Genomic DNA, 25,132 nt, shown 5'->3' with positions numbered 1-25,132 from the left:
TACTCGGGCACGTTTTGACATTGGTTGTTTCCGTTCCTCTACAACAGTATTCCCCAACGTTTCTGTGCATTATCCTCACTCGAGATTACGTACACTAATGAGGAAAATAATTATGACCGGCAGCTTTGTAGCGTATCAAGGAGGCTTCAGGAAGAGAAGACCATTTCCAGAACAAATTTTGAATCTGAAACTGCTAATTGCGTACCAAAAACAGACTTCAATAAAGCTTGTGATTAAGTAGATAGAGGAACACTGTTCCAAATTTCAGAGGAGATGAGTTTGAATAGTAAATCCAGTGAACTGATGAAACAGACCTTAAGGAACAGAACACTCAAGGTCAAATCCAGAGGAAAGCTTTCAGAGTCATTCCAGAGTAAAGACGGAGTGAGACAGGGAGACGAACTCACCTCTATGTTCTTTAACTGTGTACTTGATAATGTGACAAGGGAGTGGCGACGAGAAAGGAGTGGATGGAATACGACTGGACGTCTAACATTCGCAAACGTTACTGTCATACTGTCGGATTCATTGGAAAAGCCGTTTAACCAAACTACGCAATAACAGGGTCAAGCGACGAAGGCAAACCTATAGATGTCTATCTAGAAGACGCTGCATATGATAAACATCAACGCAGCTCCAGATGGATGACAGTAGAAGGAAAATTCAGAAGCTGGAGAGAATGGATAGAAGCTGAGCTGACAGCAAACGAAGAACGAATAAACAAAATCACTCTAGCATAGTAATTATAAACATCTACAATAGCAAGAGTAGTTACATCAATGATAAACTGAGACATTATCAGGCAGTGATCCGCCGCAGAAGCCTTATACGCAGCAGAAACTCTTAACCTAGTAAGAACAGCAGAAGTTAAGACACCAAAAATAGTGGAACGAAAGATTATCCGGAGGATGTGGGGACCTAGAAGAATAGAACATGCCGCATTTCGAAGACGAGCGAATCAAGAACTGTGTAGCAAGATAGACAGAATCTCGGACATCATCAGGAAAAGAAAGAGCGTGTACTTCAGACACGCCCTTAGAATGTACGAAGGGAGGTTAACACAGTAAATAATATAGTTTCTACTCAACAACAGAATCGAAGTACGCTCTAGTGAAGAGGTACAAAGGGATCTAGAAGAAATAGGAATATAGGAACCAGAGATATACATCAGGATGAATTTCTTATAAAAGATTCAGGCTTTCACTGATTTCGAGGACGGACTAGGCCCAGAACAAAATCATAAAATCTTCATGGTCAGAAGAGTGAAGAAGTTTGCAAAGTATGAAAATGAAACAGTACTGGACAAGAAGAAAGAATAGAAGAAACAAAGCTGACGCGAATTAACATGATCATTAGATGACAAAACGAAAACAAGAAAATAACTTTATCAACAAATGATAAGAATTATACACATCACAAATCTTGAATAATTTTAATAAGAAAAATATTATAATAAAAACATTCTTGACTGTAAAAATAATTTGTTTACAAATTCAAATGCCGTCTTCTAAGTTATTCTCTGTCTTCAATCAGCTCTACAATGGATTATCCTTGTCCAGTTTTGTTAAATGTTACTTCCACAATTTTTTACTTTTTTATTTTTTTTAATAGTCTTTTGACTTGTTTGAAGCGGTCCACCACGAATTCATTCTTGTGCCAATCTCTTCATCTCGGAGTAGCATTTGCCCTCTACGGCCTCAATTACTTGCTGGATGTATTCAAATCTCTCTCTTCCTCTACAATTTTTACCTTTACAACTTCCTGTAGTATCCTGGACGTTACTCCCTGATATCACAACATATGTTCTATCCTCCTGTCCCTTCTTCTTGTCAGTGTTTCTCATACATTCCTTTCCTCCGCTATTCTATGCAAAACCTTCTCATTCCTTACCTTATCAGTCCCCGGAATTTTCAAGATTCTTCTGTAGCATCCATCTCAAATGTTTATCTTTTTCGGTTTTCCCACAGCCCATATTTTCTACTATATAATGCAGTGGTCCAAGCGTTCTCAGAAATTCATCCCTCAAATTAGGGCCTACGCTTAATACTTGTAGACATTTCTTAGCTAGGAAGCCCTTTTGCCAGTGCTAGTCTGCTTTTGATGCCCTCCTTTTTTCGTCCACCACAAGTTATTTTCCTGCCTAGGTGGCAGAATTTCTTAGCTTCACCTGCGTCCTGACCATCAATCCTGATGTTAAGTTTCGGCTGTTCTCATTTCTGCTAGTTCTCGGTACATTCATCTTTCTTCCATTTACTCTCAATCCATAATCTGTGCTCATTAGATTGTTTATTCCATGCACCAGATCCTGTAACTCTTGTTCTCTTTGACTAATCATTGTGATGTCATCAGCGACTCTTATTATTGATATCGTTTCACATTGAATTTTAATTCCATTCCTTAACCTTTAATTATTTCCGTCATTGCTTCTTTGATGTATAGACTGAAAAATAGGGGCGAAAGATTACGGCCCTGTCTTACACCTTTTTTAATTCCAGAACTTCGTTCTTAGCCTATTACTCTTATTATTCCCTCTTGGGTCTAGTACATGTTGTATATTACAAGTCTGTCTCATAGCTTGCTCCTATTTTCCTCAGAATTTCGATTATCTTGCGCCAGTTTACATTGTCAAACGCTTTTTTCAAGTCGACACATCGTATGAACATGTCTTGATTTTTCTTTAGTCTTACTTCCATTGTCAATCGCAACGTCATAACTGCCTCTCTGGTTCCTTTATCTTTCGTAGAGCCAAAATGATCGTCATGTAACGCATCCTCAATTTTCTTTTCCTTTCTTCCATGTTATTCTTGTTAGCAATTTTGATGCATTAGTTGTTAAGCTCTTTGTGCGATGATTGTACTTGTCGGCTCCTGCAGTTTTCGGAATTGTGTGAATCATGTTTTTCCGAAAGTCAGATGGTACATTGCCAGTCTCATACAGTCTACGCACCAACGTGAATAGTCGTTGTGTTGCCACCTCCCTCAATGATTTTAGATATTCTGATGGAATGTTATCTGTGTTTTCTGCCTTATTTTGCCTTAAACCTTCCAAAGTTCCTTTAAATTCTAATACTGGGTCCATTATCTCAGCTATATCGACTCCTGTTTCTTCTTCTCTCACATCAGACAAATCTTTCCCCTTAAAGGGTCCTTCAGCCTACTCTCTCCACCTATCCACTCTCTCCTCTACATTTAACAATGGAATTCCCATTGCACTCTTAATGTAACCTACCTTGCTTTTAATGCACCGATGGTTATTTTGACATTTCTATATGCTAGTCAGTCCTTCCGACAGTCATTTCTATTTCGATTTCTTCCCATGTTTCATGCAGCTATTTCGTCTTAGCTTCCCTGCACTTCTTACTTATTTCATTCCTTAGCGACTTGTATTTCTGTATTGCTGAATTTCCCTGAACATTTTTGTGCTTCCTTTCATCGATCAAGTGAAGTGTTTCTTCTGTCATCCTTTTTTTCTTCGCAGTTACCTCCAAGTATTTCGTCTGTTACTCATGGCTTCTTCGCAGTTACTTTCCTTCTATCTACGTTTATGTTGCAACTTCTGTGATTGCCCTTTTTAAGAGATTTCCATTCCTCTTCAACTGATGTGCCCCTGATCTACAACTTATTGCAGAATCTATAGCCTTAGAGAACATCAAGCGTATTTCTCCGTTCTTAGTGTTTATGTATCCCACTTCTTTGCGTACTGATTCTCCCTGACTAATTGTTAAACTTCAACCTACTCTCCATCACCACTGAATTATGATCTAAGTCAGCTCCTGGGTACACCTTACATGCCAGTGTCTGATTTCGGATTCTCTGTCTGACCACGATGTAATCGAAGTGAAACCTTCCCGCATTCGATTCCCACATGACTATTAATGTGGGGCTGTTGTTAACACACTCGACTCGCATTCTGGAGGACAATGGTCAAACCCTCTCCTGGCCATTCTGTTTGGTTTTCCGTGATTTCCCTAAATGGCTTCAGACAAATACCTGGATGATCCCTTTGCAAGGGCACGGCCGAGTTTCTTCCGTATCCTCCCACAATCCGATGGGACAGACAACGTCGCTTTTTGGTCCCCTGCCTCAAAGACAGCCAACCAACCACGACTCTTAGATTTTCATCTCCATTTACGCACTGAATTACCCTTTCAATATCCCTATGTACTTTCTCTATCTCTTTATCATCAGCTTGTGAAGTCGAGATGTGTACCTAAACTATCATTTTCGGTGTTGGTTTGCTGTCGATTCTGATGATATCAACCCTATGACTGAACCCTGTTCACAGTAAATCACTCTCTGCTCTACCTTCCTATTCATAATGAATCTTACTCTCTATGTACAATTTTCTGCTGATGTTTAAACTACGCTACAGGGATCTGATCAGAGTCCGCCCCCGGTAGCTGAGAGGTCAGCGCGACAGAATGTCAATCCTAAGGGCCCGGGTTCGATTCCCGCCTAGCTCTGAGATTTTTCTCCGCTCAGGGACTGGGTGTTGTGTTGTCCTAATCATCATAATATCACCCCCATCGACGCGCAAGTCGCCAAAGTGGCGTCAAATCGAAACACTTGCACCCGGCTAATGGTCCACCCTACGGGAGGCCCTAGTCACACGATTTTTTTTTAATCTGACCAGAGAACCTTTCTTCTTTCCATTTCACTTCACTGACCCCGCTATATCTAGATTGAGCCTTTGCATTTCCCTTTTCAGATTTTATAGCTTCCCTACCACTTTCAAGCGTCTGCCATTCGACGGCCCGACTCGTAGAAGTTATCCTTTCGTTGGGTATTCAGTCTTTTTCAAATGGTCAACTTCCCCTTGGCAGAACTCTTCCGGATATCGGAATGGGGAACTATTCGTTAATCTTTTTGTCAGTGGGGAGATAATCACGGCACTTTTCAATTACAGGCCACATGTCCTGTGGATACAGATAATGTATATTTATTGCAGTGGTTTCCATTGCCTTCTGCATCCCCATGCCTTAGCACCGCTGATTCTTCCAGCTTCAGGGGCAGTTTTCCACCTCAGTGTCAAGACAGTGCCCTGAACCTCGTTTAGACAAGGTCGTTGGCAGAATGAGGGTGACCTTTTATACCGGAAGTCTAAGGGCCGCCAATCCTGGTAAATTTTATTAACATTTAACCGTGACCATGGATGTTTTGATTGCCAAACAAAGACGCTATCCCTAGACCACGTGTAGTTCCACCTTGTTACTAAATAATCTTTGATTTCCCTAGTACACCACTATCATGCATGTAATGTTTTGATCCCATCTAATATTAAAAATGTTATGGACATAATGTCCCAGTACGCAGATTAGAGTGTTATTTATTGTGGTACAATACACATCTGCCGCAGGTCGCAAAGTAATATGTCGGTCATGTCACTGGTTTCGGAGCTGCTTGTCATAGGGGAAAAAGTATATTTCTCAGCCGTCTCCAGTTATTTCAATGTCCTACCAAGTGAAAAGGTGAAGAATGCTACCAGCTATTACTCAACAGGAACATTTAACCGTGTCAATAAGTCCCAATCTGTGGTGTTTTTCATTTGTTGCAATAGTATCATTAACAACCCTATTCCATATCTTGAGCATTATGTCTGTCCACACAATTTCCCAGACGGCGACCGATTGCTTGTGTTCAATACTGTTAGAGGTTTTCGCTTTTTTACATTAATCTTGGAATTCTCCTGTTCTTCCTAGATGGTTCCCCTCCAGATGACTAGAGTCTACTTAACTGATATAGAGGTAGAATTCCCTAAAATGTTTTAACTTATAGTTAATTTTACGTATGTCGAACGATGAATGCGTACTTGCTGGATGCACGGTATTGAAAAGTTTTGTTGTGATACTCCGTGGACTTCGTGTAAGAATGTTATTATTCCCCCGAGGAATAACGCCATTGCTTTTCTGCTGGTATCAGCGAGCTAAACCCCATCAGATTCCTTCTGTGTGGCTAGCGTATCGCATGGTAGCTTTAATATACATCCTTTTTTTCTCTTTTTGTCGTCAGTCTTCTGACTGGTTTGATGCGGCCCTTTTCTACTACTTCTCATTACTTTCGTTTTTCTTCGATTTACTATCAGTCCGTATTCTGTACTCATTGGACATTTCATACCTCTCAATACCTCCTGTGATTCTTCTTTACTTTCACTGAGGATACCAATGTCAGCAACGAACCTTAGTCATTCACATCCTTTCACTGCAAATTTTTATCCTGCTCTTGAATCTTTCATTTATTTCCACCCCAACTTCCTCGATGTGTAGAGGTTCAAATGATTCAAATGGTTCTGAGCACTATCGGATTTAACTTCGGAGGTCATCAGTCCCCTAGAACTTAGAACTACCTGAACCTAACAAACATCACACACATCCATGCCCGAGGCAGGATTCGAACCTGCCACCGTAGCACTCGCGCGGTTCCGGACTGAAGCGGCTAGAACCGTTCGACCACCGCATCCGGCTGTATAGAGGCGAAAAACTTTATTTCTGTCTTATCCCCTTTTGTAATTTCTGTCTTATCCCCTTTTGTAATCCTAGCACTTCGTTTTTGATCTTCTGTTTTCATTGTTCCCTCTTGGTTCTCGTAATTATTCTATACTACGTGCCTTTCCATATATCTTACTCCTATTTTTCTCAGATTAGCCTTGCAACATGAATTTTAGTAACATTTTTGAATTTCTTTTATTTCCGTCATAGCGTGAACTCTAAGGGCGAAAACCCACATCCTTGTTTTACCCCACTTTTAATCCGAGCATTTCGTTCTTGTTTTTGCAGACTTATTTTTCCTTCTTGGTTGTTGTACATATTGTATATCACCAACATTACCAACCTAGGTCTTCAATTATTTGCTGGATGTGTTCCAATCTCTATCTTCCCTTGTAATTTTATCCTTTGCGGCTCCCTAGTTTTCTTATAATTTCGAAGATCTGCCCAGTTTCACATTGTCGAACGCTTTTTGTAGGTCAACAAATCCTCCGACGGTTTCTCGATTTTTCTTCACTCTTGTTTACATTATCAAGTGAAACGTCATAGCTGTCTCTCAGGTACCTTTACGTTTCCTAGAGGTAAACTCATCGTCAAATAAAAGCTCTAGAATTTTATTTTATTTATTCTATATATTTTTCTTCACCGTTACATGGAAATGTAATTCATGCACAGATGAAGACCGATTCTTGAGTATTGCGATAGAAGATCCATTCTTGAGTTATCCTCTACAGTCTGGCTCTCTTACAACGTTGAATTAATAGAAGATATAGCAAAGATCCAGTGAGGAATGGTGCGTTTTTTTCACGGATTTACTTACTATGTGCGTGACCATTAAGCTGCTCAACGAACTCTACTGGCAGAAATTACAAGACAGCCTTTATGGCACGGAATAGTTTACTGCAAAAATTCCGAAAGCATATCTTACTTCCACATACATCTCACGAAACGACCATGAAGACAAAACAAGAGAAATTAGAGTTGATATGGGGATTTATCACCAATTGTTCTTTCCCGCGCCATTTAGGTGGAACTGGGAAATGGAGACATGATATGTGGCTTTCAGGATATAGATGTAGACGTAGAATGTTTAGATTGGAAAAGAAGAAAAAGTATTATCCCTTGGTCTCATAATGTGAAGATGATATAAAAATACACACATGTAGTTAAATGTTCCAGAAAATCACACTCACACACTTTTGTGGTTGTTTTAGAAACTTTCTCTATATTAGCTTAAATCTAGATCATTGCACTTAGTAAACTGTCTCCTAAGTTCACTCGCTTTCTTGATTTGCCGTAATATTCTTCTTTGTTCTTTCTTGAACTGCCGTAATATTCGGAAAAACTCTTCAACACCTGTAAGTTCTGGAGAATTAAGTTACTGTTCTTACGTCTCTTTCCGATGGTATTGGGTACTCTTCACCAATCTTTCTACAAAATTCTTTTGGATTTATTAGCAAAATTTGTATACAGTGACTCTTCATAGTTATTTATGTGAATTCGAGCGTTGGCTAGAAATTGGCTCTCTGAAACTATTCCTTCAGTCATGACTTCTAAGTTTTTTTCTGGTTTGACTGGCTCATGGTGTGATTTTCTGTGTCCAGCAGAGTTTTAGTTTCTAGTTCGTCTGTGATATATCAACGTCCGAACCAGTGTCCTTCACTTTGACCCCAACTTGACTTGAGCAGATATGTGTATGTGTGTGTGTGTGTGTTTGTGTGAATTCCTAAGAGACCAAACTGTTGAGGTCATCGGTCCCCAGACCTTATACACTAATTAAACTAAATTATGCTAAGAAAGACACACACATGCCCGAGGGAGGACTCGAACCTCCAGCGTGAGGGGCCGCACAATCCCTGACATGCCGCCTCAAACCGCGCGGAGACTGATACAGGTGCTATGAGCTGTATTTTTATGGTACTTACTGTGAATATATGCATTAGTTTACTGGAGTCCAAGCAGCAAGCACATATAATTATACTTCTCACACCACCTGCATTAGTTTGACTGGATTACCTGCACCCCATACACATAATAACACTGCTCGGCAAATTTGCATCAGTCTGGTTGAAGTTCAGGTTCTGAGTACACGTGATGAATCATTATTGTGGGGTTTCATGCAGCGTGTAAACGTAATGACGCTCGTCTCAACACTTGCAACAGTCTGGCTGTAGTCCAGGCAGCGAGTACACTTAATAACAATGCTTGCAACAAATACATCAGTCTGATAGGAGTCCGGCAGTGAGCAATGTAATAATATGTGTATGAGCCTGTTTGGGGTCCATGCAGTGAGGACCATAACAATGAGACTCGCAGCACCAACATTAGACTAGTTGGGTTCCACGCAGCATGTGCACATAATAAGACAGGTTACAACAACTGCATCAGTCTGGTTGTAACCCAGGTAGCGATTACACATAATAATGCACCTCCCAGCACCAGCATCACTGTGACGGGAATCAACTGAAGAAGAAAACTGGGTCCTTACGTCGAGAAAATAGTAAGTAACAGAATTCAACACTGACGAGATATACTGTTTGAGTAGGAACATGAGATTTTGTTCACCCTTGTTTATCTGTTCTGGGAACGTTGAAAGTCTTGTACTTCAGACTGACACTGAAAAAGGAAGGATTATTAAATGATCTGCAGTGATTAAAACCGAAAACTTGCAGTATTTTTGTGCTTGTCACCGTAGTTCCTTGCTAGAAAAGTTAAGGGTGTTTATATATCCAAAGAATACCAGAGCAGTGCTATTGAAAAGAGTTGTTACATGCGTCTTCTTTGTATTCTCCTTAACAGATGTACTGTACCCACCCTGATTCCTCACAACGATGCTCTCTTTGTTTGTAAACACCTCACGGTTTAATTCAAGTTGTGCAGTACAGATATATTAGCGACAAAATCGTACTGCATCGTAGCACATTTAGTACGAGTGGCTGTATTTATAGCCCGCATCTGGTGGTCGTGCGTTAGCGTTCTCGCTTCCCGCGCCCGGGTTCGATTCCCGGCGGGGTCAGGGATTTTCTCTGCCTCGTGATGGCTGGGTATTGTGTGTTGTCCTTAGATTAGTTAGGTTTAAGTAGTTCTAAGTTCTAGGGGACCGATGACCACAGATGTTAAGTACCATAGTGCTCAGAGCCATTGGCACCATTTTGCACTGTAATTCAACACATTCTTGGCAGTAGCCAGACATACAGTAAAAATTTAATACGTCTTTTGTGCAAGAGGTAGTGTATATTCAACAAATGCTAATTTTTGTAGTTAGAGCTGTAGAATAGTTCTAGGTATTTATGTGCCATGACAAACTCCGCCTTGGAGTTCAGTATCTTGATGATTTATTGACTTTTAAGAAAGCCGTCGTGCTGCCATCGAATTATTCAGTTTTTTTTCTGAGAATGAAGAAGCATGAAAGTCTCCTGTATGAGAAATGTAAGACATTCACCAATACACATTATTTTGAAGTCAGGACACTGTTCAGTTACGTGCGCTAGGGCTTGCTCACTGAGTGGGCTTGTGAGCAGATCGGCTGTGGAGAGCCAGCTGCCAACCACAGAAAAATGAGTAACGCAACACAGAAACGGAAAGACACTCTTAGTAAGGAGAAAAATAGCCAAAAGACTGAAATTCATAACGCAGGTGAAAACGCCTGAAAGAAACAACGTTCATCTCACTTTCATTATCGTTTAGCCATAGTTAACAGATGTTTTTCCAAATTTATAGCTTCGCATGAAGTACTGATACATGTTTTTGCTTTAACGATTCTTAAATCAACGGCGTGATACATTTACTTCTCAAATTTTCGAACGAATAGTTTTCAAATGGTATATCTCTCTAAGTCACAAATTCCTGATAGACACGGTAAAACAACGTAATATTAACGATTGTAAATAAGTAACTATTATATTTTCTTATTTTTAAACAATTTATTATTATGTTAAAGCAGTTTACAGCTTACATTATTATTTAAGATCTGTGGAGAGCTAAAAATGTGTATTGAGGGCAATTTATATTTTTTTTGGGGGGGGGGGGGGGGGAAGAGCGGATACTATAACAAACTAAGAACGCTCCCCCCTTCCCATTCCCTATGGATAAAAAATTACATCCGAGCTTGCTTTCGAAGACGTGTGTCATCCATGCGTTTATAGATCCCATAGAAATTCTTCACTGAAAAGTTCACAGAATTTACAGACCTTGCAAAGGCGCATCGTGATTAGTTGACGCTGTTATTGAGGACGAACAAACGTACTTTGCTCGTATATTCAAAGTTTGCTTGCTTTCACTGTGTTATTAACCGAAAATTTTAGATGCTTCGTCAAAATAAGGAAACACCAAAACCCAAAGATGAATTCATTCACATGTAAATAGAGCTTGTGGTTAACGTTATATTTCTGTCCAAGGCTGACACATTCATGCCAATGGGCTATAGTTCGTTAGCGTTCAATAGAGTCCAATTCTGCGACGAGATCTGCTCTTTTTATATACGAATTGTGTGACAGAAGTAATGAGACCGATTTTTAATGAAATAAAGTTTGTACGTTTAGACCGGCGGAGTCGTTGTTCCCAGTCCTGGTAGCAGTGCTGAAAGGCTTCAACTAGTACGGCCTTTAACATGTCGGTCACATCGTTTCAATGTTCTCCAGAGACCCAAAACGAGATATTTTTAGGACTTTTTCAATTTAGGGACTCGATCATCAGATCAGCTGTGCAACAATAATGCATTCTCAGCTCAAAGATTTCGTGAAGAAAAATTGTTCAAAGCACTAAGCACTAAGGGACTTAACACTTGCGACCGTAGCAGCAGCGCTGTTTCGGACTGAAGCTCCTCAAACCGCTCGGCCACAGCGTCCGTGAAGTAAATGCTCGTGTCACACGAGCATTTTTATGATGCAGCATCGACGTGTGTGCAGTGTCCGGTCTCACTCGATTCACTCTCTCCATGAACCTTTCAAGGACATCTTTGTGAAAATATACTCATAAACATTTTTTTTTAATCGTCTCGGTTCCGGAAGTTCCGGAAACTGTACAGAAAATTGGAACAGAGAATAACATAAACATCATTTCCGCCCTTTTTTATTGCTCATGAAAACCACACATTGCATGTTGTACCACCATACAGCAAGGCCTTCATAGGTGGTGGTCCAGATTGCTGTACACACCGGTACCTCTAATACCCAGTATCACGTCCTCTTGCATTAATGCCTGTCTGTATTCGTCGTGGCATACTATTCACAAGTTCATCAACCCGCTGTTGGTCCAGATTGTCTCGCTCCGCAACGGCGATTCGGCGTAGATCCCTCACAGTGGCTGGTGGGTCACGTCATCCATAAACAGCTCTTTTCAATCTATCCCAGGAATGTTCGATAGGATTCATGTCTGGAGAACATGCTGGACACTCTTGTCGAGCGATTTCGTTATGCTGCAGGAAGTTATTCACAAGATGTGCACGATAGGGGCGCGAATTGTCGTCCATGAAGATGAATGCCTCGGCAAAATCTGCCGATATGGTTGCACTATCGATCGGAGGATGGCATTCACGTCGATACGTTGTTACGGCGCTGCTTTCCATAACCACTAGCGGCGTACCTCGGCCCCACATAATGCCACCCCAAAACATCAGGGAACCTCCATCTTGCTGCACTCGTTGGACAGTGTGTCTAAGGCGTTCAACCTGACCGGTTGCCTCCAAACACGTCTCCGACGATTGTCTGGTTGAAGGCATATGCGACACTCAGCGGTGAAAACGTGATGCCAATCCTGAGCGGTCCAATCGGCATGATGTTGGCCCATCTGTACCGCATTGCAACGATGGACCTCGCTATGGACGTCGAGAGTGTAGCTGCGAATCATGCAGTCTGTTGCGCACAGTTTGAGTCGTAACACGACGTCCTGTGGCTGCACGAAAATTATTATTCAACATGGTGGCGGTGCGTTCAGGGTTCCTCGGAGCCGTAATTCATATGTAGTGGCCATCCATTGCAATAGTAGCCCTTTGGCGGCCTGAACGAGGCATGTCATCGACAGTCTCTCTGTATCTCTTCCATATCCGAACAACATCAGTTTGGTTTGCTCCGAGACGCCTGGACGCTTCCCTTGTTAGAGCCGTTCCTAGCACAAAGTAACAATGCGGACGCGATCGATCAGCTGTATTGTCCGTCCAGGCATGGTTGAACCACAAACAACAAGAGTTCTGTACTTCCTTCCTGGTGGAATAATTGGAACTTATCGGCTGTCAGAGCCACTCCATCTAATAGGTGCTGCTCATGCAAGGCTGTTTACTCTTTGGACGGGCTTAGTGACATCTCTGAACAGTCAAAGGGACCGTGTTTGTGATACAATATTCACAGTCAACGTCTACCTTCAGGAGTTCTCGGAACTGGGGTGATGCAAAACTTTTTTAAGAGTATGCTTGGGTGACAGTTTGTCGTAAACGAACAAATTGTGTATGCGCGATACCGCTACTGTCAAAAAATCAACTCAGCGTAATCTTTGATTTGCCATTTGACCCCTTTTCGGTCGATGAGAATTCTCAGTGTGCCACCTCTCACTTTGCCGCTATTCTTCACTATGTTTCAGGAACGTACTCAAAAGTCTAGGATTCATCACCTGTGGTCACACGACTGAAGCTTTCATGGTCATCGGCAGCCCTCTCACGATGATCAACGTAGTCGTTATTTCGACTGTCCTTCTGCTCAGACCTTGTCCTTCGTACAAACCTTTCGCACATGCAAAACTACGGTCAGTATTTGATGTTTGGTTAAAGTATCTAACAGGTCACCATCATCCTTATTGTTAAACGTTGGTCTGATCTCACAAGTGCTCGTACGTGTTCGACGTTTCCGTCGATTTTTTTCTGCCTTAAGTTTCCCTAAGAAAGGTTCATCTTCAGCGTGTTCTCGGCCTTCCAAAAATGATTTGTGTCTTCGAGAAACTTGTACTGTTGATAGACCTGTTTACTTTTCGAAAGTCACACTCTCGAAAACCTCTAGTTTAACATAAAATGTGATGGAATAACGTTTCTCCAAATTCCGCTGTTCCATTTTTGTAACATACAGCAAAAACACAACTTATCTGATCTACATCTACATCTACATCCATACTCTTCAAGCCACCTGATGGTGTGTGGCGGGGGTTAACCTGAGTACCTCTATCGGTTCTCCCTTCTATTCCAGTCCCATATTGTTCCTGGAAAGGAGGATTGTCGGTATGCTTCTGTGTGGGCTCTAATCTCTCTGATTTTAGCCTCATGGTCTCTTCGCGAGATATACGTAGGAGGGAGCAATATACTGCTTGACTCTTCGGTAAAGGTATGTTCTCGAAACTTTAACAAAAGCCCGTACTGAGCTACTGAGCGTCTCTCCTGCAGAGTCTTCCACTGGAGTTTATCTACCATCTCCGTACCGCTTTCTCGATTACTAAATGATCCTGTAACGAAGCGCGCTGCTCTCCGTTGGATCCTCTCTATCTCTTCTATCAACCCTATCTGGTCCGGATCCCACACTGCTGAGCAGTATTCAAGCAGTGGGCGAACAAGCGCACTGTAACTTGCTTCCTTTGTTTTCGGATTGCATTTCCTTAGGATTCTTCCAATGAATCTCAGTCTGGCATCTGCTTTACCAACGATCAACTTTATATGATCATTCCATTTTAAATCACTCCTAATGCCTACTCCCAGATAATTTGTGGAAATAACTGCTTCCAGTTGCCGACCTACTATTTTGTAGCTAAATGATAAGGGATCTATCTTTCTATGTATTAGCAGCACATTATACTTTTCTACATTGAGATTGAATTGCCATTCCCTGCACCATGAGTCAATTCGCTGCAGATCCCCCTGCATTTCAGTACAATTTTCCATTGTTACGACCTCTCGATACACCACTGCATCATCTGCAAAAAGCCTCAGTGAACTTCCGGTGTCATCCACAAGGTCATTTATGTATATTGTGAATATCAACGGTCCTATGACACTCCCCTGCGGCACACCTGAAATCACTCTCACTTCGGAAGACTTCTCTCCATTGAGAATGACATGCTGTGTTCTGTTATCTAGGAAGCCCTCAATCCAGTCGCACAATTGGTCTGATAGTCCATATGCTCTTACTTTGTTCATTAAACGACTTTGGGGAACTGTATCGAACGCCTTGCGGAAGTCAAGGAACACGGCATCTACCTGTGAACCCGTGTATATGGCCCTCTGAGTCTCGTGGACGAATAGCGCGAGCTGGGTTTCACACGACCGTCTTTTTCGAAACCCATGCTGATTCCTACAGAGTAGATTTCTAGTCTCCAGAAAAGACATTATACTCGAACATAAAACGTGTTCCAAAATTCTACAACTGATCGACGTTAGAGATATAGGTCTATAGTTCTGCACATCTGTTCAACGTCCCTTCTTGAAAACGTGGATGACATGTGCCCTTTTCCAATCCTTTGGAACACTACGCTCTTCTATAGACCTACGGTACACCGCTGCAAGAAGGGGGGCAAGTTCCTTCGCGTACTCTGTGTAAAATCGAACTGGTATCCCATCAGGTCCAGCGGCCTTTCCTCTTTTGGGCGATTTTAATTGTTTCTCTATCCCTCTGTCGTCTATTTCGATATCTATCATTTTGTCATCTGTGCGACAATCAAGAGAAGGAACTACAGAGCAGTCTTCCTCTGTGAAGCAGTTTTGGAAAAAGACATTTAGTATTTCGGCCTTTAGTCTGTCATCCTCTGTTTCAGTACCATTTTGGTCACAGAGTGTCTGGACCTTTTGTTTTGATCCGCCTACCGCTTTGACATAAGACAAAAATTTCTTAGGATTTTCTGCCAAGTCAGTACATAGAACTTTACTTTCGAATTCATTGAACGCCTCTCGCATAGCCCTCCTCACACTACATTTCGCTTCGCGTAATTTTTGTTTGTCTGCAAGGCTTTGGCTATGTTTATGTTTGCAGTGAAGCTCCCTTTGCTTCCGCAGCAGTTTTCTAACTCAGTTGTTGTACCTCGGTGGCTCTTTTCCATCTCTTACGATCTTGCTTGGCACATACTGATCTAACACGTATTGTACGATGGTTCTGAACTTTGTCCACTGATCCTCAACACTATCTGCACTTGAGACAAAACTTTTGTGTTGAGCCGTCAGGTACTCTTTAATCTGCTTTTTGTCACTTTTGCTAAACAGAAAAACCTTCCGACCTTTTTTAATATTTCTATTTACGGCTCAAATCATCGATGCAGTAACCGCTTTATGATCGCTGATTCCCTGTTTTGCGTTAACTGTTTCAAATAGTTCGGGGCTGTTTGTCACCAAAAGGTCGAATATGTTATCGCCACGAGTAGGTTCTCTGTTTAACTGCTCAAGGTAGTTTTCAGATAAAGCACTTAAAAAATGTCTAAAGAATCACGTGGTGGCTGTACGGAACTGAAACTCGAACTGAGCATCTGGAAGGAATGAGCAGACCGATCTACACAAATGGAAACCGCCCGGGTAGCCACTCGGTCTATTGCGCTGCTTCCCGTGCGGGAAAGCGTGCCCGTATCCGGGACGAATCTGCCGGCGGATTAGTGTCGAGGTCCGGTGTGATCTCGGCGAATGCAGGCTGGTTCCCCTTATTCCGCTTCAGTTACACTATGTTATACACTGTCTTCACGTACGCGTACACCACAATTACTTTACCACTCGAACATTTGGGGTTATACTCGTCTGATATGAGACGTTCTCATGGCCGGGGGCAGGGGGGGGGGGAGGAGGGGGTGTCCGAACCGCACAATAACCCTACGTACGGTGTGGGAGGGCAGTGAGGTGGGTGGACTGCTATGACAGGTCTGTTGTGGAGTTGTAGTTGTGACCTACTGAGGGCTACAGCGCGACGAAGCCTCTCCATCGTTTCTAGGTCTCCAGCTTGACACACTATACACACCCAAGTAGAACAATAAATCGTTGCCAGATCACTCGTAGTGTTGTCAGGCTCACTACTTTCCTCACATGTCTCCTATAAATGATATACCAAATTACACCAGTGAAACAGAAATAGCGTTCTTTCCTGATGATGCAACCATAATATTTAGGCCCAATAGAGCTGCAACAACAGAACCAGTAGAAAAATGAAATATTCCAAAGTATTATTATGTAGTTGTCATCAAAGGGGCTACAGTAAACATAGAGAAAACAAAGCTCATTCAGTTTCGTTCAAGCCAAGATTATCATTTTCTATATAAACAAAAATGTGAATATTCGTTTGTTCTAAATTGTGTATCCCCGAAATTCTTGACCGATTGCTCTTTAAATTTTGACACAACGTTGCTTTCTAATACGTGCGTGGTTTTAGATACTTGATTCTTTGTTTCTCTGTTATTAAATTTATAAAAACATAATATTACATATATAAAAACAGGTTTATAAAAAACACAAGCTGTGTCAAAATTTCAAAGCATTCGGTGAAAAATTTACGGAGATGTTTGTTTCTTCAGAACCTTAAATCTCCGAAATTTATTCACAGATTGCTTTCAGTTTTTGATACAACATCGTTTTCAAATAGTCACGTGTTTTTATATGCCTACTTGAACGCCATGTGGTATATATACATATGTTACAAAAATGTTATAAAATGTTTATGTTGGTTTGTTCAAAATCGTTAATCTCCAGAAGTTGTTCACCGATTAAAATTGAAATTTTGACAGAACGTTGAAATCTAAAACGGGTGTGCTTTTAGGCACCTAATTATTTAATATATTTATATTTTAATATGTACAACATATAGATGTTAATACGTTAAATCTAAAGGGAAAAATATTGTTTTCAAAAATCTCAAAATGTACCACTGCAATTTACTTCAAAGTTTTACACGTTACTGTGGTAAACGCTTGGGCACATAGTTAGCTTGTATTTATGGCTTATTGGTTTATGATGAGAATACTGCTACAGAATCTGAATTTGCAGTAACAATAAAATAAACATACCGCGACGTCAGAGAGAGAGGAAAGGAGAGATGTACAGAGGATTGGGAGAAAACGTATACGGAGAAATGGTAGGAGGAGGTGGACAGAGAGACGGGGCAGGAGGAGATGGAGAGAGAGAGGGAGGAGAAGATGGACGGAGGATGGGGAAGGAGGTGGGGGACTGAGAGAGCGGGAAGGAAGAGAAGTTGGGCATAAAAGGGGGAGAGAGAGATGGACATATTTAGGGGAAGAAGGAGGTCGGGACATATATCCCATTCCCAGACACATTAGAGAAGTGTGATTTCTCTTTTGTTTCTTCCCCATTGAAGCAGACTGAGTCACAGCAAGGCGTGACTGGGTACAGCTAGGGGAAAGGAGATACTTAAAACTAAATGTTCAAAATTCCATGTAACGCATAGTGATCAACACTTGTATTGGGAATATGTCAGAGACTTTCTCAAACGGCTTAGTTCAACAACATTTGTTCTACGTATAATTAATGGGTTTGGTAATAATACTTAAGTAAACTAGCTTAGTTTTCATATTTCCATACCCTGATGAGCAATGTTCGTCCTACCTGCTTCAGTAGCATCATAAAATTATCTTTTTTTCACATTTTCACTCTATTATTTGATATGGAATAGTGTAAGGATTGTATATGGCAACCGTCCTCAAACTTAGGTATACTAACAGCAGCCTCAGAATACATTTACTCTGTTACGGTGTGTGTTGTGAAAAAGCATGTTTTATTTGAAAATTATAGTAGCGTTCTTAGGAACAACAGCGGCTTACACTACCGGCAACTTAATATTATCCTTGCACAGAAGGAAGCAAAATATGCAAGTGTTCAAATATTTGAGCGTCTCCCTGTGAGTTAATGGTGCTAACAGATATTTAAGGTTTTAAAAATAAATGGAAATGATTTCTACTTGACAGCTCCTTCGCCAAAATTTAATTTCTGTGTGGAAAGTACTCGGATTACTACTATCAAATTTTGTTGAAGATTAAAAAAAAACTAGTTTTGTAAATGGCCTGTACGTAGCCATGTTTTCACAAAGAAAAAGTAGGTTAGTTGTGAACCTCCTCACACTTTTCACACCACGCCAAGGTGCCACTAATGTGATTCAAGGATCACACGAAAATCTAAATGGACTTCATCTCCAGGCAGCAGTTATTTACTGGTCTTATACTCCTATAAAGCCTCTGGTAGATTGCAGATTCATTGGTTTTGGTAGAGGTTTCTGATTTTACTAATTCCTCACGAACATGTCCACATCATTTCTATGGATCCTCTGAAGATTAAAAACGTAATGTCCATCACAAGCTTTTTAATTTATTGGACCTTTACTACAAACTAGCCTTTTTTTGTGCGGAGGTATTTTAATATGCAAATTTTCATGGATAAAGTGTCTATTGCCATTTTTTAAATCACTTCGAATTACGTGAAATAGGAATCTATTCACATAATAAGCTAAATTTGCCTTTACATAAATTTTTCCTCAGTGTAATATGAATGAGAAAAATAAAATTAAATGGATATCTTTAGAGTACGCTTCACACTGAATATTGCTATAGAATAATCAATACAATCACATAGCATCCTACTGTTGAGTATTCACTTAAGGATTTGAGATTACTACAGGTACACAAAGGTTTGTTTGTACTGAAACTGAAGAGTGTACGAAGAAACTCCTACATCGTAAAATATGTTTTACTGTAAAGTATATGAAACCTCAGACATTAACGATGTAACACCTCTTCCTCGAAAGCTAATGCATATTAATTCCTTTAATCGCTTGCCAATGAAATGCCTCACCATACTTTTTTGTTACAAAAAAGAAGCAAACGAAGTAACTTCTCAAGAACTCGAATTCATAACCATTGCTATTTTTTGAAGTCATAACTTTTAGCATGCTTATATGGCGTTAAAGGAATCATGTGGGAAGAGAATGATACTCTCTCACTTGGTGATAGGGTCGTCCGTATACGATGGTTCCCGACGCATTGCATTATTTATCATGTCACGTCATTTGCGTTCAATTTCACAACTGCACTCAGTTGTCTACGTGCTCTCGTAAGGGAAAAAGTACGTTATGGAGAGTACAGTAAAATAAGATCTTCGACCTAGGTCCTTCATGTTTATCGATTTAATTCCTACGTAATGAACAGTTACTCACCTGGACAGCGTTTTAAGCAGAGGATGGCTGAATTCCGCTAGACTATTCCTGGCGATAGTCACTACACTCAGGTAGAAACTTCGCACGTGAGTACGTCACTGCTGTTTGATAAGCACTGAGAATGTCAGTCGATTCATAATCTTATCAAAAGTGATAGGTGTTTATTGTTGGTTGAAATCTGAGGTTAGCATTCCGACAGCCAGTTACTGTATGATGCTGATATGTACTGATATGAAGTAATGGGTATCATTTAACGTGACTTGCGATTCGTACGAGGGTTGAATGAAACGTAATGCCTTCACCTTCTTTAATGGTGTTTGGATGGGAATATTTTAATAAATCAAACTCAGAAATAATTCTTATAATGTGGTCTTTAATTACCAATATTCACTTTTCCACATAATCATCAGGCAATCGGATACATTTCAGCCAACGAGGAAAAAGTTTTCTGAAGCTGTCACGGAAGAAGTCAACACTTTGTTTCCGCAACCACAGTCTCACAGTTCTCTCAATGTCTTCATCAGAAGCATAATTATGTCCCCGCAGATAGCCTTTCACTATCGGGAAGCTATGGAAGTGCTAAATCTGCTAAATCTGGACTGTATTGAGCTAAATCTGGACTGTATGGAGCATCGCCGTACGGTGGTCAGATTCAGTCTTTGAGGTTCTGCTGTGCTGACACGTGAAGTGTGTGGATTGGTATCGTCATGTTACAGGAAAACATTTCCCTTTTTCTTTCGAACCCTTGTTAGTCGTTGTTTCAGAGTTCGCAGCGTTGTGATGTAAGGCTCTGAATTTATTGTTGTTCCACTATCAAGGAAATCAATATGGATAACACTATCTACGTCCCAGAACACTGTGGCCATGATTTTTCTATCTGAGGGCTGCGTCTTTATGTCGATATTCCATAGACCGACGTTTCGTCTCTGGGTCGTAATGGTGTACCCAAGTTTCGTCCCCTGTCACATTTGAATGGGAAAGGCACACTTTCATTCTCGTAACGCGAGAAGAGTTCCTGGCAAATTTCAGGTCTGTGTGCTTTCATTTCAGGAGTCAGCATCTGAGGTACCCATCAGCCACAGATCTTCCGATAGCCAAGCAAAGCAATAATGTGACCCACACGTTCTTGCGAAATGCCCATTGTCCTTGTAATTTCTCTCTGAGTGATACGACGTTCGTCACTCTGTCAACATCTTTCTTGTAAAACTCGGTGGTTGCTGTCACAGGACATCCAACTCTTTGTTTGTCACGCACATCAGATGTTCTCGTCTGAACATTTTCAAACTTACTCGCCCAACGACGTACAATACTCAAATCAACACAATCACCATAAACTACTTTCATTCTCTGATGAAGCTCCTTTGGGGCGACAACTTCTTCTATCAAAAATTCAATGACTGCACGTTGCTTCAATGGCATTGACCGACCTTCTGCGTGGGGTTCCATATTTATCACTGTAACAACACAACCGTTCAACGCTAATGAGTCCCGCCAACTGGAGCTGTAGAGAAGAGGCTATGGAACAAGCCAGTATCTGCCGCATACCAATGCGTGTTCTGTGCTCAAAATGTTGAATGTTTTTCAGAATAGATACAGAAATCAAATCTGTGTCTACTGAAGTGATTTTGAAAATGCCTTAGATGCAACATATTTAATTTTATTTATCTATGCTATTAAATTAGCTAAGACACTAGGAAACGGCAAGGGGAAAATCTGGAGACATACGGGATGTGATGGAAAAGTACCGGGAATTACTATTTTTCTTAAAGAGTCTTCATTTATTCATCAACATCAACTTTGTCCCATTCAAGATAGCCCCCTCTCACACTTGTGCCAGAGCTTTATTCAGATTTGGAAGTACTTCTGTCACTCACTTTTTGTCATAGTGTTCAGTTCCTTAAGCTGTTCTGTTTTTATCTCATCAGTGGTGGCAAAAGGCCATCCTTTCATGTTATTCAGTCTCGGGAGTATAAAGATGTCACTGGGTGCCATGTACGGAGAATAAGGTTGCTGAGACAACATAACGGTTTTGTTTTTTGCCAAAAAATCGCGAAGAAGCATCGAGATGCGTACACGAGCAATATCGTGATGCAATTTTCACGAAAGTTTTAACCACAATTATGGTCGTTTTCTTTGGATTACTTCACGTAGACGGTGTTTAACTTTGAGGTAGCATTCCTCAGTGACCGTACGATCATAACACAGGAACTCATGATGTACTATGCAACTGTAATCGAAGAAAAGTGTCAGAAGAAACTTCACATGTGATCAAACTTGTTGAATTTTTTCGTTCTTGCATCTTCAGGCAATTTCCATTGTAATAACTGGGTTTTGGTTTCGATGTCATACCCGTGTACCTACGTTTTGTCACCTGTTGTAGCCTCTTTTAGTAGTTCTGCATCACGTTCGACGTCTTCCGGCAATTCCAGAACGATGTCTACGCGAAGTCGTTTTTGGTCGAAACTTATCAATTTCGTAACAAACTATCTTGCTGTAAGTTTCACGCACAAAAGAAAGAACAAACAAAAGTTGCTGGCACTATCCAAAGGATCTGCTGACATCATCAGCAACCACTATGATGCTTACTCGGCTATTTTTCAGAGCTATTTTCTTTATTTCTTCCACATCGTTGTCAGTAAATGATGTTTTAGGGAGTCCAAGGGTCGTCGTCTTCAACGTCTTTTCAACCCCCTTTGACACATTTACACCACTCGTAAACTTTTGCCTTACTCACGCCAAAAGCGACATTCAATATTGACAATACGTTGCTGCACATTATTCCATTTCTCAAACAAAATTTTGTGCAAATTCTCTGATCCATCTTTTTCGAAAGCAATAATTGGCCGAGCACTCGAAAACACGTGTATCTTTTCGACCGTCAACAATAAAATAAAAAATCTGTTCAACTGAAAATGAAAACATGCATTTGGAACATATGTACCAAGAAGATAAAGAAATTGGAAATCGGATTATAAAGCCTGCCAAATAAATAAATTACCGTTACTTTTTTATCACACCTCGTACGTTGACAGGACTTATTTGGCTTTAGGCTTTAAGGGGAAATTTGGTAGTTCTTCAGTGGTTTTAGAAGTAAGAATTGCTTTTATTTATTGTTTTTTGAATGTTCTGGCATCCCCATTAATGTTTTTATAGTTTCAACTATAGTGTTACCCCCTTCACTATGTACGGAGACCTGAATGATCATACACGTACTAGAAATATCGTTCTTGTTTCATTTACAGGGAACGTCACTGGGCTAGAGTTTACAGAACTGCCTGGATTCCTGCCGTTATATGTAAGAGAAACAATGTACCGGGTGATTTATTAAATTTTCAAATTTATACTGACTTTTTGATCACCCCGTACATATGTATCTTCAAGTTTTATAAGTTGTAGCTACTCCATCCATTAGGATATTGGGCCAACGATGGACACCGATCGGTGACTTCATATAAAACGACCTGCATCAGTGTGTTCTCCTTCGTGAGACATACACCTTTATGGTCATAAAATTAGCTTTTTCCGGCCGTCGCCTGGTGAAACAGATGTCTTTCTGCAATGATGAACGTGCTTTGAAAACATGAGGAGGTATATCAAAGATTGTTTCCCAATATGCTGAGATAGTTTAGGAAGATGAGTGGTAATAACTTCATACACCAAATGTTAATGGCATCACAACTCACTGTGTTATCTGTCTGGCTACTAGGCAAATGTAGTACTTCTTAAATTGATTGTAGTTATACGACCAAAACCTACAATTGTTTTCAACGGACTGACCTACTTTTGAACACCAAACAACAATGACTTCCAGGGTTACACGTTCTTTAATAGCTTTATCTATCGCTTGTTTTTTGGCTTTAGATAAGAGATGTAGCGAGCTATAGACGATCAGGAATATAAAAGAGCAAGTGTGGTGTCCCAGCGATGAGAATTAAACCACGGCTCCTACTACATAAGCGATTCACAAGAAATACAATCTACACATGTTATAAACTTAAGTCCCACACCGCGTTTTTCTGTCTGCAGATGAAGCGTAGTCTCAGGAAATAAAAAATTAAGGAAATACTGCAGTTATTTGGATATGATTTTCAGTAAAAGATAGACAGATTCACACCTGAAAAGACGCACAGGGGGAGGAGTAGTGTGCTACAATAATGTTGACCGGTTAGTGTATTGTGTTCAAAGATTTGATCAGTACTCCATTCAACATTAAACCTCCCAATACAGTAACACCTGGACCACCTAAACGATCAGGCTCCACAATGCTAGACGTACCCTCATGTGACGAGAGGTAGAGACACGCAATGGACCGAGAACATCGTTCAAAATGATGGTTTCGGTGGCCCGGATGTTACGACGTGCGGATGCATAATATTGCGTGGACGTGCTGAACTCTTTGAAAAATATACACTCGTTGGCCAACGTTATTGTGACAGTGTACTCCTTCCTCATGAACGTCTTTTCAAGTGTTCATTCACCTATGTCTTCATTTTTGTGGTTGACAAAGCGCGACCATATCGAACTCCTCAGGCAGAGGAGCTCTTGGAACGAGGGGATATTCGGAGAATGAACTAGCCCTCCCAGTCCCTCGATTTAAATATGATCGTGCACGTATCATGCGTTGCGGAGATGAGCTGCAGGAAGTCTGCTTGCACCAGCGACCATCCAATAGTTATCAACCGCGCTGGTGGATGAGTGGGACGCCTTACGGCAAGAACTCTTTACCGAACATTTGGTCTGCATGGGAGGAAGTTGGAGAGCATGCACTGTTCCTATTGGGAACATGTTCCGCGTCTTGTAATGTCCAGGGGTACCATAATGAATCGCGGTGTCTTCAAAGCAATTGTTCTTGAACAAAAGTGTCCTTTTTGCTCTTCTCATTCTGTACGTATTTCTTTGTCACCTTCTGCACTATACTGCAGCACTTCTTTCTACGCATGGGCCAAGTCTCATCCAGTTAAGTTACTTGGCTCTGACTTAGTACAATCAGTGCAAATCCTGGATGGGTAAGTAGTGTAATAAAATATAATGTGGCCGAGACTCTCCATGAAAGGTGACGTAATGCTGGCTTCCAGGTCTTCTGGTAATTGAAGGTAACAGATGCTACAGCATCGAACCAGCGATGAGTAGAAAGAAGCTGCTGCAAATCGTAAAGTCTGTCTCCGATGCTGGTGGTTAATGCAGTGGATAACATGTGAAGAGATGTAAATAACGTCACGAAATGGCAAAAAAAAGCAGCGTCCGTCAGTGAAAATAGTGATGCCATCGAAAATCTCAAACTCGTTTTTCTGACGGTATTAGTTAGCCGATGCACTACCTTTAGACAGTAAAGTTTCAGTCTGGGATTGAGCGCAGCTCTGTGAGTAGATGATAATGCCTAACGGTTCGGATCTTCTAAATGCTCCCCGAATTTCTTCCAAGGCAACTCTTTATAAGTTTTATTCTAAGCTACAACTGATATACCATTTTCCACACTATCGGAGCAATGGGCTGAAGCGTGTGCTCTTACAGAAGCCTGCCTACGATGGTACTGGTTTTCGTGCAATGCCAG

This window comes from Schistocerca gregaria, chromosome 3 (assembly GCF_023897955.1).
Source record: "Schistocerca gregaria isolate iqSchGreg1 chromosome 3, iqSchGreg1.2, whole genome shotgun sequence".
Lineage (NCBI taxonomy): Eukaryota > Metazoa > Arthropoda > Insecta > Orthoptera > Acrididae > Schistocerca > Schistocerca gregaria.
The sequence above is the reverse complement of the archived record's forward strand: the minus strand, read 5'-3'. Positions refer to the sequence as shown.